This window comes from Eschrichtius robustus, chromosome 9 (genome assembly GCF_028021215.1).
Source record: "Eschrichtius robustus isolate mEscRob2 chromosome 9, mEscRob2.pri, whole genome shotgun sequence".
Lineage (NCBI taxonomy): Eukaryota > Metazoa > Chordata > Mammalia > Artiodactyla > Eschrichtiidae > Eschrichtius > Eschrichtius robustus.
The window spans coordinates 12,452,306-12,470,130 of record NC_090832.1 but is presented as its reverse complement, the minus strand read 5'-3'; the positions used below and the strand labels follow the sequence as shown (position 1 = coordinate 12,470,130).

Here is a 17,825-nt window from a genome sequence, read left to right as displayed (position 1 = left end):
TGCTAAAATAGTGAACCAAAACCTCGTGTGTCAGAGCAGAAAGTAAGTAAATATTTTCTTACATTGATACATTTACAAACAGTGACTGTGGTACATTATTTAGACCTGTGAAGGTAACTAAGGGAATAAAAAAGCTAAAAGAGTTAAAAGTGGTTGTCTTTAAGGACAGCATTAGACGAACTATAGTTTGTATTAGTCTATATACTATTTTAGTTTTTTAATGCTTATCTGTATTACTTTGATAACAAATTTAAGATAAAAATTAACCCAAAAAATCCCTTCACAGAATCCCAACTCTGATTTGAGCTCCCTTGCTGGAACATGTGTTACCATCAGAGAACAGAAGCAGCTGACTACTTGGTACCCCAAGGCAACAAGAGCACCTCCACCAGCTTTGCAGAAATGCTCATCATGCCAGGGTTCCTAAAGCTCTGTGTCTAGCTGCTGCCTCTATGCCCTCCACTCCCTCACTGTTTTGCCCGAGGTCTTGTTCTCCGTACATACTCCATATGTAATTCTGGCTGGCTGTTCAGGGAAGACGATGACAATATCTGAGGATCTACGTCCAATCCTAGAACCAAGTTGACCAGCCTTCTCCAATGTCCAAAGACTTCATGGCATTGTATCACCGAGCTTCCGACACCCGCCGCCCTCGCCATAGGTTGTTAACGCAATGCCATCCTTGTGACTGCATGTCCGCTCACGAAAACTGGACTCTCTGTGACAGCCACAACCAACCCCCTTCACACAGCTAGAATATCTTGGTCTCCGTGGATTCTCCATCTAGATTATATGAAGCGACAAGCACAAATGTGAACCCTCCCTTTTGTCGAATCTCTCCCCCATCCTCGGGATGAGTCTTTTGTCCTCAGCTTACTCCCGACAAAGAGATAGCTAAGAGAGTAATTTTATCACAGAATGAGAGAAAACTGCAGGGATTTCGTTAATTTTCTTGTAATAAAAATAGCTAACAGTTGTTGAGTGTTTTACTTCGTGTCAGGCAATGTTCTCATCTCTATGATGTAGGTACAATTGTCCCCATTTTAAGCCAAGGAAACTGAGGCACAGGAAAGTTAAATAAACTGCTCAGGGCAAAAATTCAGTAAGTGACAAATCCTGTGTTTTAACCTTGGCTCTGACTCCAGAGCCTTTGCTCTAAATGACTAAATTACATAGCCTTTTGGTATAAAACAACATGTCAACACAAAATGATAAATCAATAAAACAGGCTATAATCATCAAATTTTATTCTGGTACATCTAGGAGACTTCTCTTCACAGGGCAAAGAATTGAACATCACTGATGAGTTTGAATATGCTCAGTACTTGCACTCTCACCTTTCTTCTCCCTAATTATATATTGTCTAAATGGTATTCTGAGCCTTTATAAATTCAATTAGAAAGAAAATTTCTAAGGATCTTTCGCTAGAGGTCACTCTCCTAACTGTGAGGCCTGGTTGTCTTTTGTCACAGCGGAAGAGACAGTGTTAACCAACCAACGATGGCTACCATTTGATGAGTCCAGCAGGTGTCACTAGAATCCCACAGATCCTGAGGTTGATGTTTTTTCACCAACTACACTTCACAGACATAAGCATCTCACTTCTGTCAAGGCAGTTATGCTAAATTTATTCTTTTCATAAAACTTAAAATATTTATAACACTATTTGGTTGTCAAGATAGTCTACCCAAAACTCAAACACAACTCGCTTATCTTCTGAGAACGCAAAATAAAATACCTTGCTTGAAATAACAAGGTAACAGAGGGAAAGATAAGAGGGTTAATTGACAGGAATGACAGCTCAGACTGGGTTCAAGGTTGTTTTCTCAACGGCTTTCACCAAAAACCATACTACACCTAAGATCACGGATACAAATGAGTGTTTCCATTGTCCCCTCATCAGTGTGCTCCCAAGTGTCAGCTTGGTCTGCCGTAACCAAATACCATAGACTGGGGGGCTTAAACAACAGGAATTTATTTCTCACAGTTCTGGAATCTAGGAAGTCCAAGATCAAGGTGCTGGCCAATTTAGCTCCCTGGTGAGGAATATTCCTGGCTTGCAGACAGCCGCCTTCTTGATGTGTTCTCACACAGGAGAGATAGAGAGAGGAAGCAAACTCTCTGGTATCTCCTCTTACTAGGGCACTAATCCCATCCTGAGGGCCCCAACCTTATGACCGCAACTAAACCTAATTATCTCCCAAAAGCGCCATCTACAAATACCATCACATTGGAGGTTAGGGCTTCAATATATCAGTTTGGAGGGGACACAATTCAGTCCATAGCACCAAGTTTAGTGGTCAACGGAGGTGGTCAATGAAGTGCAGGTTAAGTGAGGACTTGGCTGTGCCAGAGGAACCCAGAACACAGGTTCCTGGTCTTTTATACCATGTATAAAGGAGGCCGTGTCAGCCTGGAAGGATCAACCCTATGACCTTATAAGGAATGTATTGCTGCACCAATTGCTTACTTCAGAGTTCTAGTTCTTATGCCATCAGCCTACCTACAGCAGCCCTACCCACACCTTACCTTTGGACTTTACTTGATTTATCTAGAAAGCTATCTCAATTTATCATTTCATATGCAGATGCAGCCTATATGAGACATTCATGGAGGTCTCTTGTCAACAACCCTCAGAGTCTGGTGTATCTCATCCTATTCTACTTACTGCCTATTTCATAAAGATGACATTCCAAGAGCAAAAGGCTATCTGGTGAGGATGGGTATGGAGATAATCATTAACACCTTTTTGTTATTATTATGACAGCTGAAGTAGTTAAAACTAATGGTTCCATTTATGAAGACTATTTTACTTGAGGTAAAACCTACCCCACTTTATCAACACTGTTGCTTAGAAGAACCCAGTGCTGAGAAAGACCTGACCAAGACACCAACAAAGGCTTCCACTTGTACTTTTACTCATTTTATAGTTTTGAAAATGTTAAGTATATTAAAATATATATCTATATATCTTGAAATATAAAGTGAGAGAGGAAAAGCACTGAGGAAAAGTGTACTTTTTAGGCAGGCTGGGATACTGAGAATAGATCATTCACAAGTAAAGGGTTTAAAGAGACTGGAGAACTCACCCAAAATACAGCACACGTTTCTGGAATATTCCATGCCCATCTTCTGAGTGCCTTTTCAGAGGATGTCTCTTCTGTTTGAACTCTCCTCTCTACCTATAAATCCTATTCATCATTAAGTTTAAGTTCAAATAGTTCTTCCACTGTAAAATATTCTCCAACCTCCTCTATCTATGGTCAAAATCAGCAGCTCTGACCTCTCTTCCCTCAGTACATTTTACAAACTGCCATCCTGAAAGAGCTTATCAAATTAAATCACTGCCAGGCAGGTAATATGAGGCAGTGTGTGTAGTGGTGAGAAACATGGGCTCCAGAGTAGACTCCAGCATTGATGTTTGGTTCTCCCACATACTAACTCTGTGGCCTTGGATGTGTCGTTAAACTTTGCCCTGACTCGTTTGCTCATCCATAAATGGAAGTTGCAATATATTTATCCTGTTGGATTATTGGAGGGATAAAATGATATAAAACATAAGAAAAGACTAGTGCCTGGCATAAAGCAGTCCTCAATATATGTTAACTTGTATTAGCTCACCTATTATGTTGGTTGGTCTTCATTGTATATTAGAATCTCCTGGGGAGCTTTTAAAAAGATACTGATGCCCAGACTCCACCCAAGACCTATTTTAAAAGATTCTGGTTGTGGCTGCTCAGGTATTGGTATGTTTCAGGCCCCCCAGGTGAGCTGCATGCTCCAGGGTTGGGTATCATTGCACTCGATTGCTACCACTGACAGCAGGAACTTCTCTTCTTTGTATCCCCATCACTTGGGTTAATGTTGCACACATGGGAGAATTCAATAATGTTTGTTGAATTGAACTGATGTGAGAAGATCCGGAAGGACATCAAATTAAAGTGTATCCTCAAAGCACCTCCTAAGACCTAGAGATGATTTTAGGTGTAACTATTTCCCAAGATTCCACCCACGTACCCAGGAGTGGAAGGCTTACCAGAGTATATTAACGTTTGGGGAATAAGGAGTGGAGGAAAAACATTGATCAGGTGAAATGTTTTCCATACCAAAAATTCATACTGAACCCAGAATTCATACTGATAGAATGTCAACAATTGTAAGGTTAAGTTAAACCCTCATTTGGAGGGCTTCAGCATATTAGACTACTGTCCAGTCTCCAAAACTATTTTCTAGTCATTTCCTGGTTCTTCCAACAGAATTGGCCGTGCTCTGAACAGCAGAATGTACTACACCAAGAAGCACAATGGCTAATAAAACTAGCTCGAAGGGAAAATGCTGAACCCCCAAAGATTAAGGAAAGATAAAGGACATGGATTTTAGGAGTTGAAAACAAAACAGCCCAGAGATTTCCCTCAAGAATTTAGAGGCTGTTAGAATTATGAGGGAATCATAGGGGAATTTTTATACTACTTCAAAAAGGCTAGGTGCTGGGAATTGTGCAAACTGAAAATATAAGGGCTTGGATTGTTGAAATTAGAGGTTTTCATTAGGTCCTCTTCTTTTTGTGTATCTGCTTTGCAATGATTACTGTAACCGCAATGAAGACAGCATTTTGAAGCCTTTGTTATTTTTGAGTGTTCTTTCACCTGACTATCCCCAATTCAATAGAGTTCAGTTTTAGCGAGTGTTACAGAATTTTGCTAAAGATTTTCTTGTAATCAATCAAAAGCATTTTTTAAGTACCCATATACTCAGAGCACTGTACTAGATATTTCAGAGATTGGGTTACGTACATGATACAAGCTCTCAAGTGGTTCCTAATTCCAATAACTCAACAACAAAATGGTTCAACTAGTAACTCAGAGCTTGAACAGACTGAGATAATATATTTAGTACTTTGTGTTTACATTGCAATGTCTTTGGCTTAACACTGAGGGAATTTCAGAGTGTCTCGAAACAAATACCATTTATTACAAGCCTAGAAACACATTTCAGTAGGAACACCAAAGGCCGAAAGGTTTTTTCCCCTCACCTGAAAGCTCTATTAATAGCTGGTCATGTATATGCCGACCAAGTGATCTTTGTGAGTAAATCAGACGACTATCGATGAACTGAGTGAAAGATTATTCCTAATAAACTGACGTAGAGCTGTCACATTATTGTCTGCAATGAAATAAAGGTCCAAGCTCTTTCACTCTTAACCCTGAGCCCTGTACCAACCCCCTGTCCCCTCCGATGTGTGCCTTCTTCCAAACTTCTTCATTCTCTCTACACGATCACCAGCCAGAGGCGGAAACCGAGACTTCCCCTTTTGAAAGTGAGAAGTATCAAGTGAAATTCTTGATACACTCACACTTTAGCGGCTTTCTGTTTTTCTCTTAAGTGTTAGCTACTGGAATCTGGGAATCTCTGATGGCACATTATTACGGAGAAGAATTTCAGAGTAAGGAATAGACAGCACACAATACAATTACTCGGCAATGAATCATTTTGTTCAAACCTAAAGCATCTTCATTAGGCACTGCTGTCCTCACTTCCTTCAGAAACTTACAGCTTGTGGGAAGGCTTCACCTAGTCTCTTCTAGTGACCCATGGGTTCTTCGCTCAGTCTCAGGTTTAAATTGTAACAAATCACTGCCACCCACCTCGTCAATCTTGAGATCTGGGTGCATTCCAATGCAGCTGATCCTTCCTATGGCCATGACCTAGGCTTTAACGTAGACCATATAGTCTCATTTTAATTATCTGAGAGCATATCTAGGGGTCTCTGACCCACCTCCTCATTGTTGGAATCCCTTATAGATGTGTTTCTGCCTTCTCCCGTTTCTAAATTCCTTAACCCTATCTGCCTCTCCTTTTTCCTCTGATTTTCTTATATGTCTCAGTTGTAACTTACAAGCAAAACTTTAAATGCATTTGCATCTACCTGTGACTACTTATAATAATCAAGTCACAGAATGTCTCAAAAGAAAACATGTTTACTTACAATAGTAGTCTTTAAACACACACACCTACACACACACACACACACACACACACACACATAGAGGCAGCAGTGGGGAAACCTCAGTCTTTTTAATAAATGGTGCCAGGTCAGTTAGGCAACTATGCAGAACAATAATACTTTTTCCATACCTCACGTCCTTCACAAAACTTAATTCCAGGTGGATTATAGCTCTAACTATGAAATATAAAACAGTAAAGTTACTAGAAGATAGCAGAGGAGGAAAAGAGTCATTACCTTGGGATAGGAAAATCTTTCTTAAACAGGATACAGAAAGCACTTTCAACTGAAAAAAAAGTGATAGAAAAATTATACTTTATTAAGTTTCTGCTTTTCAATGAAACACCATTAAAGTCATGAAAACGCAAACCAGAGTAGGAGAGGATATTTGCAATTGATATAATTGACTAAAGACTTGTGTGCATAATATATAAGCTCTTACATATTAGTGAAAACAGACAACCTAATAGAAAAGTGGACGAGAGTCTTGAACAGATACCATATAAGAGGATAATTTAATGACCAATGAACATTTGAAAAGGGGCCTAAATTCATTAGTCACCAGGGCAGTGCAAATTATAATGGCAATGAGATAACATAAGCTGCCCCAAGAAATAAAATTTAAAAGACAGATTTTTGGTGAAGCTAAGAACTAATGAGAAACCTCTTACACTGTAAGTTAAGTATCAACTGGTACAACTATGCTGGAAAACATTGGCATCATCTACTAAAGTAGAACACACATATATATTCATATATACCCAACAGAAATGAATGCTCATGTACCCCAAAAGAAATGCACAAGAATGTCTGGAACAGCGTTACTCACAAGAGCCAAAATCTGGGGGTAGATTAGGTAAATAAATTACAGTTTATTTGTACAATGGAATTCTACACAACCGTGAAGAAGAATGAACTACTTCTATATGTAACAACCTGGTTGGATATCACAAACACAATGTGGAGTGTAAGAAGCCAGTCATGAGAGAATATACACTGTACAACTTTCTGTACATAAAGTTCAGCAGCAGGCCCTAGGAGACAGACTAGTGTAAACTTTGGACAGAGAGGAGCAGATAGTGATTGGCAGGGAACACCTAGAGGACTTCCGGGGTCCTGATAATGTTCTATTTCTTAACCAGGTGTTGGTAATGAGTATGTGCACGTCAAGGTAATCAATTGAGCACTTATGATTTGTGCACTTTCCTTTATGCATGTCATACTGTGCGTGTTATAGGGAAAAAAGAGTTTTCAGAGAAAAGATAATTTCTAAATATTAGAAGTGAAGATAGGGTCAAAGCTGGATCATTAGCATTAGTGAGGAAGGTTCTACTGAATTCTAGACAGATTGCCGAATATGCTTTAATGTATCCTACTTAAATACAGGATTGGTCCTAAAGATAGTGATATGAGCTGGTGGAGAAAGTTCAATAGTTACCACTGTGGCAAAATGAGGGCTATAGAGGCCAGAGTATATGCTTACATTGACTAAAAATTACCCTGATAGGCTTGATATTATAAATAAGACTTCAAAAGCAACCTTCCAAAAGAAGTTGGCCAAATATATTCATGGAGCATGGCTCACTGAAAATAATTTGAATGGCTATAATTTAATGTTCTGCCTTTAAGTGAAGCCGAATTCTATTTTACCTAGTCCTTTTACAGAAGAATAATAGTTTTAAAGAATTATATACTGTTGAACACTTAATAAATGCTAGTTGTAGATTTACAGCAATCTATAAATTTCTAGGTGTCATCTTAAATAGCTTTATTTTCTTCTCATGGAAGGAGCTAAAGTCTTACTTAAACAAGATATTTCATGTCTCAGAAAGGAAATCTAACTCGTTTATGTGACTTTATTTTTTAACTAGATTTCAGTCAAGAAATTCTCTTTTTAAATAATCACATTTTAATAGCTTATTAATACAATAACATTTTGAGTAACCAATTCTTGAGCAATCACTGTATTTTTCCCACAGGTTATCAATGACAGTGAAGTTGTTGAAGAGGCTGAAAGTTTCATGAAATCTCTGTGATTTATCAAGTTGAAAAATCAGGAAGTTTCCATCTCAGGACCATATGTCGCTGCCCATTGGACCACAGAAGCACCTAAACTCATAAAAAGAGGAGATGCTGATACAAATTGAGTGATTAAGGGAAAAAGAAAAAATTAGGGAGCAGCTGTAGATCGATTTGTCAAAAGTCAACTGGACTTTTGGAAAATGATAGAATATGTAGGGAAGAGCGGTGTCCCAGCAGACAGAACACCTGTTTTCTAGACCAGGCTCTCCACTAACTAGCTCTGTGACTTTAGCCAAATCAGCCCTCTCTTTGTGCTTCAGTATAATGGCGGCTTCGTCCCTGATGGCCTTTGTAGAATTGAATTGACAATGATGAAATGTTTACAATGTTTAGGAGGAGGGCCAGTTAAAGTCAGCGCCAAGATTATATACTGGCCAAATTCCACCTTCAGAGATGTTTACTTTGGCTCAGAAGGTGCTGGTTCCACAGTGTTTTGTACTTGAATTTGTTGATCATATTTAGAATTTGGAAAATATCATATAAAAATCCAGATTTCCTGTTTCCACTGAAAATAGATATAGCAACAGTAAGTCTGCATATTCTTTTTTTTTTTTTATAAATTTATTTTATTTATTTATTTTTGGCCGTGTTGGGTCTTCGTTGCTGCGTGCGGGCTTCCTCTAGTTGTGGCGAGAGGGGGCTACTCTCCATTGCGGTGCACAGGCTTCTCATTTTTGGTGGCTTCTCTTGTTGCGGAACACGGGCTCTAGGCACGCGGGCTCAGTAGTTGTGGCACATGGGCTCAGTAGTTGTGGCTCGTGGGCTTAGTTGCTCCACAGCATGTGGGATCTTTCAGGACCAGGGATCGAACCCAAGTCCCCTGCGTTGGCGGGCGGATTCTAAACCACTGCGCCACCAGGGAAGTCCTAGCTTCAGGATTTTTAATGTATCAGCCCATATTTTATAACATTCAGTATTGCCATGAGAAGCCTATGCCAGTCTGATTCATGTTCTTTCTAGATGACCTGGATTGTTTTTATGCTTTTTTAATCTCTGGAAATTTTTTAATCTACTTTCAGTATTAAAAAATATATAGGGGGACTTCCCTGGTGGCACAGCAGTTAAGAATCTGCCTGCCAATGCAGGGGACATGGGTTTAAGCCCTGGTCTGGGAAGATCCCACGTGCCGCGGAGCAACTAGGCCCGTGTGCCACAACTACTGAGTCTGCACTCTAGAGCCCACGAGCCATAACTACTGAGCCCATGTGCCACAACTACTGAAGCCTGCGTGCCTAGAGCCCATGCTCCACAACAAGAGAAGCCCGTGTACCAAAGAGTAGTGCCCACTCGCCGCAACTAGAGAAAGCCCACACATAGCAATGAAGACCCAACACAGCCAATACATAATTTTAAAAAAATTTTTTTAATGTATAGAACTATTTTTTTATTTTTAAATACAATATATGATTGTAAATATACATCAGAATACCACTTTGCAAACTGCTTTTTTCCTCAACATTATGTTTTTGAGAGTTATCTATGCTGATACATAGTAATTCTAACTATTACACAAGCTGTTTTTCTATTATAAACAATGTTGCAAAGAACATTTTTGTTTCTGTTTCCTTAAGGAAAGGTAGCATTTTCTCCAGGGAATGTATCTTTAAGCGGAAGTATTGAGTCATAGTCGTGTGTTACCTAACTTAGGTTCTGCTGCTGGTCACTCAAGAATCCAATACTGAGGCACAAATGTTGGGTAAAAGGAAAGATAGCTTTATTGAGGGAGCCAGCAATCCTGGGGAGGAGGTTGACTCATGTCCCAAAGAACTGACTTCTCATTGCCAATCGGGAGCAAGAGTTTTTAAAGGGGTACACAGGTGGGAGCTTGGGCGGCAGGTACTACATGCAGAACAATACAATTAGCTCTGAAAATCATCTTGAAATTTGTCACGTGGGGGCTTCCCTGGTGGCACAGTAGTTAGAATCCGCCTGCCAACGCAGGGGACACGGGTTCGAGCCCTGGTCCGGGAAGATCCCACATGCCGCGGGATGTGGGACGCAACTAAGCCCGTGCGTCGCAACTACTGAGCCTGTGCTCTAGAGCCTGTGAGTCACAACTACCGAGCCTGCGCGCCTAGAGCCCGTGCTCTGCAACAAGAGAAGCCACTGCAACGAGAAGCCCGCGCACCGCAACGAAGAGCAGCCCCCGCTCGCCACAACTAGAGAGAAAGCCCCTGCACAGCAACAAGGGCTCAATGCAGCCAAAATAAATAAATAAACAAATAAATAAATAAATAAATTTATTTTTTAAAAAAAGAAATTGGTCATGTGATGGTCTGATCAGCAACATTTTGATTGTTTTAAGTACAGTTAATCTTCAGTCCCACGGTTGGTTTGTTCCCATTTCCTTGAGGCCAGTTCTTGGAATTGCGTGAGATGGAACAGCTTGTGTCATGGCTACAGTCTGGTCCTCATGTAGTTAACTTCTTCCACCTGGAGGGGGTTTCAGTATCTGTAAAACAGCTCAAAGGGTATGGTTCAGGATATTATTTATAGCCCTCGAGGAGGAATTAAGGTCCTTGACTTAAACGACTAAACTATTATTATTTTGTTCTGTTTGACTGCTTTTCTTTGCTTCTGCATTCTCACTTCTCTGATTAAATTTATTCTTTGGCCAAAGTTTTTCTACAAACAAGAGACAGGCAGAGGACATGGCGGGGGCCTGGGGGGGTCTGTTCCAGGAAGGTCCCATAGGGTCCTGCTCCCTTACATGTGTGCATCTTCAGCTTCACTAGATATTGACCAAATGCTCCTCAAAGTAACTGTTCCAGTTAACACTTCCATCAACAGTGTATCATAGTTCTCATTTCCTCACACCCTCACTTGTATCTTTAGACTTTTATATTTGGGATACAAAATACATTGTCTGACTAATAGAAATAAAAATACTCTCTTTAGCCTCAATATTCTGAAAGTTTACAATGCTCAGTTTAAGTGCCGGCTTTTGCGTTCATTTTGTGGACTGCACAACCTGCACAATGACAAACAACTCACCTCTTGTTGGAGCAATGATCGTCTCTGATCCTTACGTTATTTTTTCCATGTGTTTTTACTCAAATTCCTGAGATTTCTCTTCAGCTTCCCCACCCCCCCCCCCACCCCCAGGTATTCCATAATATTTTTGTTAAGAAAATCTTCTTCTTATCTGATTGTGCCTTTTTCAGGGTAAACTTCCCTTGTGTTACAAATCTAGAATCTTAAAGGAGCTATTCATTAGAGAAAAACAAAATGTTCTCTTACGTTTCCTAAGTCATCTGTTTCCTCTCAGGTCAATTTTCCTGCTTGCTGTCTTGTTCTTCCTCATTCATTTCCATGATCTTTGGTCATCCTATTGAAGACTGGAGAATTGGAAACGCTTATGGGCAGTTCTGAATCTATGGGTGAGTTGTCAACAGGCAGGTGTTGCTTTAGAGAGTATGGACAGGGCGGAACCCCCATATTCCAGAATGCCGAAGCAGCCCGGATTTTGCCCAGACACTTCATCTTAACTCTCCAGATTGTGTCCACTTTACTTAATGTCTTCAGGGAAAAAAAGCCATACATTATTCCTCACATTGCTTTTTCTGCCTTTAGCATCACGCACTGTGCGTGGTACCCGCAAATTTTGAGTGTCTGCAAGGTGATGCACGGCAGGTTGGCTCTCTTTCGGCAGCACCCCTCTGTACATTGTTTCTAGGTTATAGGTCACGTATGCTGCAATATTAGTTACTGTTTCATCTATTTTCCATCTTACCCAACAAGTTAAAATCCTTGTCCATCTTTCCTTCCCTTTGTTGTGATGATTTTATATTTTTCATTATTATAAGTTTTCATAGGGGTGCGAGAAGGAAAAGTAAAAAAAGCATGAGCTCAGTTCAGCCATTTGAACCAGAAATCTCAAAGTTAATTGGAATATTAAAAGGAACTTTGTACCCCAAACTAGTGAACTAGACTACATTATTTACACATAACTAAGGTAATATATTGGAACTTCCTAATTTATGATCCATCATGAAATGAGCACAAACAAATAGCATCCAAACTTTTTCTGATTTTATGTGGAGAAGAATATTAGAAAATGAAAGGAGAGTAGTGCCTTAAGGAGGGGAACTGCTCAGAAAATCAAGGTTGGAAAGAAGACAGATAAACTGTCAAACAACCTCGTTTAGATTTGGCCTCACTGATTTTCAATCCTATAATGATGCCACACCTAGGAAAAAACAGTTTTACATGATTTGGGAAGTTTCTTTTTTTAATATGGAAAATATTATAGAGGCTCTCCATTACTAGAGGATTTATTGATCACTGTTGGTTGTCTAATTTCCCATCATTCATAATCTATTTATTGATGACTTCTTACTGTATGGCAAGTACAACTGCTCTAGGTCCTGAAAAAAGCAAGACCAGCAAAAAACAAGAAAAAACCCTCACATTCTGGACCTGAAATTGTTTATAGTCTCTTGATGAAATGGAGAAATAAATAGATACATTTACCTCAAGAGGCACCATGGGACCATGGAGGAGGAGCTCTTAAGTATATCTTGAAACAAGGAAATAATTGTAGAAGCAGTGATGTTTCAACCTAGACTTAGAAGAGCAGGAGTCTGTTACATGTAAGCTGGGAAGGACTTTCCAAACAGCAGTGGAGAAACACGAAATGCTCAGCGAGCATGGTACACTTGGAGACCTACAAGTGGTTTGGTATTTCCGGAGCTTGAAGTGTAACAAGAGAAGAATTCTATTTGGCATCACATATAGCAAATGCAAAGTAGTGTGATACAGACCACTACTGTCACAAAAGTATTTATAAAGAAGATTGTTATCAAATGTGTAAAAATACTTTGAAAATACCACAGAAACTCTGGCATTTCCTTCTGACCAAACTCATGTTTCAGCTTCTTTAAAATCTCGTTAGAGTATCTCTTAGCTTCTTCTAAAAAATCATTTTGGTCAGATTTTTTTTTTCCTCTAGAAATGGAGTTTTCTCCTTCCCTTAAGAAGTATGTTGAAGCTAAAACTAACTTCTCATACACCCATCCTTTATCAGACAGTCATGGATGTGTTCCTATAAAACTCTATAAACAGCCATTTACTGTATCATTTCAATCAGATCGATGGCATATAGAAGAGTTGAACAGAACACTTCATTTATTCTATTTCAAGTTGGAAAATAGGAGTTATTCGTGCCTTTCGCACCTTAAGAAACCAGAGGTACCTTCTATTTTCTCATCTTACACATGTGGATTCTGAAGATGAACAAATTCACGAAAAGACACCCCATAGTAAAGACTTTCAAAATAAAATGACATACTGGTACAACTCAAATTGAAGAAGACACTTTAGTATTAAACCAATGTCCCATCCACTAAACTTTTTTTTAAAAAAAGAAAAGTGATAATGGAATTTAAGATGTTTGGCTCTAGTTTCAAAGGCCTCACCTTTTCATTTCACATTTCTGTCTTACTTAAATATTCATGGAGGATATTTTTTTATTCTTGAATTTGTTCCAACATCAGTGCTTAAATATAGAATCTCTGATGAGTAAGCATTTCACCACAGTTTACTCCTAAACAATCCCATATGCCCTGATTCATTTTTAACATTGAAGCTGGGTAATATATTTTTGTATTCCTTTCCTAACCAAATAAAAAGGAACATTTTAAGCTAGAAAGCGTTTGCTCTTCACAAATACTTCTATTAGGGACCAATGTTGCAAATCACATTTTTTGAAAAGGTTTGCCTAGGCAAAATTTTTACTACATGATCCATTCATGTAGCAGGAATTGGTAAAGTATCTATTATCAGCATACTGTTAGGCATGGAGAAGCAAACAGAATAAATATAAATATAATCCCTATACATGAAGAGCGCATTATCTTACTGAGGAGAAAGACAGAGGAAACAGGTAACAATAAAAGGCTATCAATCATTCTATGACAAAAGAAAGCATGATATGTTAGTTTCCTATACTTTCCTATCAAAAGTATTATCTCCTGGAGGAAATTTCCGGACTCCTCCTCTAGAGAACTTATTGATTAGGTCTGGGGAAGAGCCAGGGAATCTGAATTTACAAGAGCCAGATGTTGATTACTATTAAGATAAAAACAAAAGCAAAGTAAGCTGGTGTGCCCAAGGAGTATTTCATTAAGAAAATAAGCACCCAACCGAAGCTAACAGGATGGAGAGGATTTAATTAGTTTTGAGAGGTGGAACAAGGTTTTGTGTGTGTGTGTGTGTGTGTGTGTGTATTTTAAGAAGAAGTGTGCTAAATGATGTGGTTGGCTGGTGCAAGAGGACTCATTTTAGAAGTAGCAAGCATTAAAAATAAAAAAGGATTTTATTCAGGCCAAGAACATTTTTACTTTGTAGATAATGCAAGGGTATTTGAGCTGAGGAATGACATGATGCAGTCAGCTTTTTAGCAATATTAATGCAACAGAGGCGTTTAGGATAAATGCATGGTGAAAGCCAGGAGACCTAGCCTACTCATTCATTCATGTAGCAAGTATATATTGAACAACCAAATTATGTGAAATGCCCTGTGCTAAGTGGGAAGAATGCACAGCCGTAAGCACCAACGGCCAGAACTACAACACCAATTCAGTGAGTTCTCTATGTTTAATCTTTTTTGTTCACTAAAATTTCTTCTTGTAGCCCGACTTAATTTAGGACCATCCTAACAGCTTTCAGTTCTGTATGTATGCTAATTTGCCTAGCTATTTGGAGTGGCTGCATTTGCAATTAAAATGTTCTGTGTGGTTGTTAGAAAACTACTCTGTAAGTGAGATGAAAAACAATTTTGTTCCATCCAAAATATACTTAAAAGACTCTGAGAAAAAAAAAATTAAAGGCCTATTGATGGGTAGCCAGATCTTGAAATACAGAGAAGAGTTAAGGAAACCGGCTTAATGTTATTGCACCTATCAGAACAGAGAGGAATAAATCAGTATACATAATAATGATTACTGAAAAAGATTTCAGTTTAGAAGTTTGGTTAATCACATTCTGACTGGAGGCCTTGTCTCTGGGATGCAGCTTGGTAAATGTCATATCTATCACTGCAGAACTTTTGAACTCTTAGTAAGAAGAGACACCATCAGATACCAAAGTATTATTTGTGTTATGAGTTACTGTGAGTATCGCACATTCCAACCTGTCAGGACTAGCAAATTTCTCCATTTTCTTTCAGTCAACTTAAATCTCTTCCTGAAAACCTCATCCCACCAAATGATGGGAAATTTAATCTGAATTATCTTCCCTGGTCAGTGTCAGAAGGTATTAAAGTCATGTACCTGAGGTCACAAACTGGTGCCCACAAACTGCCCTGAATTTATCTCGTTGGTGTGTTCTATTGGCCTACAAAGTATATATATTATAAATAAATAAAATGTGTAACTACTAAAAAGTTTCTAAGTAGTCACCAGAATTAATACAGGAAGTATTGTTGTAAAATTTGTATTTGGGAAGATCTGGCAATATTTGGCAACAATTCTTGGCCACAGCTGCCTGGAGCTGGAAAGCCCCATCCCTCTTAGAAGGGGTATTTTCTCGTAATTGCCATAAACCCAATCTTCTTTATGAGTTTATGTACAACGCTTCAGTCATTTTGTTTTACCTCTTGGCCCCTACAGGCATTTGATTTTTGCCACTCTGGCCCAGTGAGTTTCTGGGGGGAAATGTAACCTGAGCTCATTAACCCAATAAGCCCACTATGTTTGTGTTTAAGGTGCTCTGAAAACAGGACCCCATTACATGAGAATTGTTTTTGAAATCTTTATGTTGTTAAAACACTGAAGTCTGCATGAGAAATGCCAGGATTGTACTGGGTTTTCCAGTATCTATTTTACAGTTTAGGATTTTTAAATTTTTAATTAAATGGAAAGGGGGCACGTCAATGGTTTTTCAGCACCAAGACAATAAAAATCATGACATGGACCCTAATTTGGAATTCAAGAACTTTCCTCCCCCCGAGATTTTCAGCTATGTTGAATCAGAAATTATAGCCTCTACAGTTAAAATCACTTGGAGTACTTTGCCAGAGATCACAAATCAAATTATCACTGTAGCCAGTGAACTCTCATCTTCAGTGGTAAGGGTATAAAAATACCCAAGGGTTGGTGAGGGGAAGCTCCTAATTTTGTTCTTCGTTAATTGGGGTCAAAGCAGAATACATATGAAACACACAAAGCTATGCCAAATCCCTTTGATCTTAGCCTGTAGTCACTACCTTTCCTCGTATTTTAGTAAGATTTAAAGTTCTTTTTTGCTTCGTGCCCAGACAAAGCAGACCTCAGGGTGCAATAATGAGTGGTGAGAACTGAAACAAGTTAAAATATGCAAAAATAGAGACCTTAAGTTTATTATAAAACAAAACAAATATTAAAGATTACTCTAAAAATGAGATTAGCGGATATTAAAAGTACTTTTTTATTTTATTATTTTTATTATTTTATTATTAAATGTATATGAATTAATTTAAGATTATATTAGAACAAGAAGAAAAGGAGGAAGAGGCGGGTGAAGATTGAACAACTTACTCTAAAACTGCTTGCCAAAAATAAAAAGGTTTCAAAAGATTTTGTCTCACTATTGACATTGACCATTACAGAAGTATTGATTAACGACTGCTTTTGAAAAAAATTAGTGATCAATGTTCAGAGACCTGAAAAAAGTATTATAGATGAATTTAAAAGAGCAAGTACCCTACATCAGCAAATTTTAAGTATCGTTGGAATATTTATAAAATGTTCTCTCTTAGGCCATAAGGAGACTCTCATGGTATAGGCCAACCTCCCAGTTCCGGAAGTGATAGCAAACAACTCAGGCTGCAAGCTCAGCTCTAAAGGAAAATGGAGCATTAAGACTAACAATATAATCAAGATACAATTCTTTTCTTTTTGGCAGCGCCCCACGGCTTGCGGGATCTTAGTTCCCCCACCAAGGATCAAACCCGGCCCCCAGCAGTGAAAGCGCTGAGTCCTAACCTCTGGGAATTCCTAAGGGAATTTCCAAGAAACAATTTCTTTTTTTTTTTTTTTTTTTATCACAAGTAAGATCTTTTATCTGTCACCATTAAAAGCCTGAATTTTAAACAGATCCTTGGACTGGTGGCTCATATCCATCAGCCTGTTCAACTTTAGCACCTGTCTCATCCCCAGTAGCTTTTCCAGAACTACTACCTTCACCATGTAGATCCATGAGTTTTCCCATTCAAACTTGCCATGGAAATTAGTCAGGCAGTTTTTTCCCCTGAACATCCTCAGTAATTAGCTTGAATTTTCTAAATGCACCTTCATCATTCTGCAGATCAGCAAGGCTCACTTCAAAAACATGACCTTGAGGCCATCAGATGCGATTTTGGTTCCTTGAGTTCTCATGACTAGTGTTTTCCCAATATTTCTTACATTGAACATAGCTGGTGCTTTCACATCATACCAATCTTTCTTAGAATATGGGTCAACCACTTTCTTCTTGGCTTCCTTTTGTCACCTTTCATAAGGTGCTTGTTCTTGCCGACTGCCATGGTGCTACTCAGAGAGCCAAAAGGGCCCAAGAAACAATTTCTAATGCCTTAAAAGATTTATAGCAATAACTGTTAGAATTACAGGGGGAGATTGATAAATCGATAAATGTAGCTGGAGATTTTAACAGACCCTCTCAGAAATTTAATGATAAAGCATACTAAAAGTAACTGAAAATATAGATTCTTTAAGTAACATGATTAATAAATTCACATAAATAGCTGTATAACCAACCAACA

General features: G+C 38.7%; 1 long non-coding RNA gene and 1 pseudogene across 1 annotated transcript; both read right to left on the bottom strand.

The window, feature by feature from the left end:
- Nucleotides 1–10,360: 10,360 nt before the first annotated feature.
- LOC137769037 (uncharacterized) lies at nucleotides 10,361–12,671 on the bottom strand. The gene is made up of 3 exons (XR_011074910.1): nucleotides 12,560–12,671; nucleotides 11,327–11,424; nucleotides 10,361–10,538 (listed from the first exon to the last, which is right to left on the bottom strand). It is a non-coding gene; the product is annotated as an uncharacterized lncRNA (long non-coding RNA).
- A 4,619-nt stretch (nucleotides 12,672–17,290) lies between these two features.
- Nucleotides 17,291–17,588, bottom strand: LOC137769669 (small ribosomal subunit protein eS1-like; annotated as a pseudogene).
- Between the last annotated feature and the right edge of the window lie 237 nt (nucleotides 17,589–17,825).